Genomic DNA, 1424 nt, shown 5'->3' on the forward strand with positions numbered 1-1424 from the left:
GTACTTCTAACCAAAAGAACCCAAAAATAAATGAAATTTATTCATTTCAAGTTAATAAAGTGATCATTCACTCACATTTCATGAGGCTGATTAGATAAGCTAGTTGTTGGCAATGCAGAAATTGTCAATGCATTTCTACAGCCAAACTCACAGATAAGATCTCATGGGGACCAACTATAAAAGGATATCACTCCAAGGAGTTGAACATGAGTGCCCTGGTTTGCCTATTGAATGCTTAAAAGCTAAAATTCACATACAGTATTTGCTTTAGGGGGTCTGGGTTACCCCACCCAGGATGATTTTTCTACCTTCATCTATATTTTTTGCTAATTTTATCATTTCTTTCTTAACAGCTGAATAATATTTCATTGTGTATTTGTACCACAGTTTTCTTATTCACCAGTTGATGGACATTTACACTGTTAACAATTTCTGGCTATTTTGAATAAAGCAGCAATGAATATGGTGATTAAGTATCTCTATAGCAGGATGTAGAGAGTCCTCTGGGTATATGCCCAAGGGTAGTGGAGCTGGATCTTGAGATAGATCTATCCCCAACTTCCTGAGGAACCGCCACACAGATTTCCCGAGTGGCTGTACAAGTTTGCACTCCCACCAGCAATGGAGAAGTGTTCCCTTTTCCCCATGTCCTCACCAGCTTGAGCTGTCGTTCGGTTTATCGATCTTGGCCATTCTGACTGTTATCAGGTGAAATCTCAAAGCAGTTCTAATTTGCATTTACCTGATGGTTAAGGGTGGTGAACATTCCTCTAAGTGCTTCTCAGCCACTTGTGTTTCATCCTTTGAGAACTTTCTGTTTCCCGTTTTTAACTGGGTTGTTTGATTTTACTTCTGTATACATTTCAAATACTAAGCCTCTTTTGGATGTCTAGTTGGTGAAGATCTTTCCCCATCCTGAAGCCTGCAGCTTTGGCTGAATGACAGTGTCTTTTTCAGTCTAAAAGTTCTTCAGTTTCCTAAGACCCCATTTATTAATTGTTGACTTGAGTGCCTATGTTATAGGCGTCCTGTTCAGAAACTCTTTCCCTGTGCCAATGAGTTCAAGCCTGTTCTACACTTTTCTATCAGACCCAGATATCTGGTTTTAGGGGCCATTTGTCTATGGGAGGGTTACTTATTTTTCTGTGTTAATTTTGTATCTGACTACTTTTTTCCTGAACGTGTTTCTTAGCTGTGTAAGTTTCCTGGTGTTTTTGTTTATATATAAAATCCTACCATCTTTAAGTAAAAGTACTTGGACTTTTTCCTTTCCATTTCATTCCCCTTCATCTCCTTATACTTTGGCTAAGACTTCAAGTCTATGTTGGATGAATGTGGAGAGAGGAAAGAAGGCTGAGTGGGAAAGGAGGAGTCCACCCCGAGTAAGAGAACAGAGGAAAAATCACAGATATCATACAGCAAGG

Source organism: Mus musculus, chromosome 3, assembly GCF_000001635.26.
Source record: "Mus musculus strain C57BL/6J chromosome 3, GRCm38.p6 C57BL/6J".
NCBI lineage: Eukaryota > Metazoa > Chordata > Mammalia > Rodentia > Muridae > Mus > Mus musculus.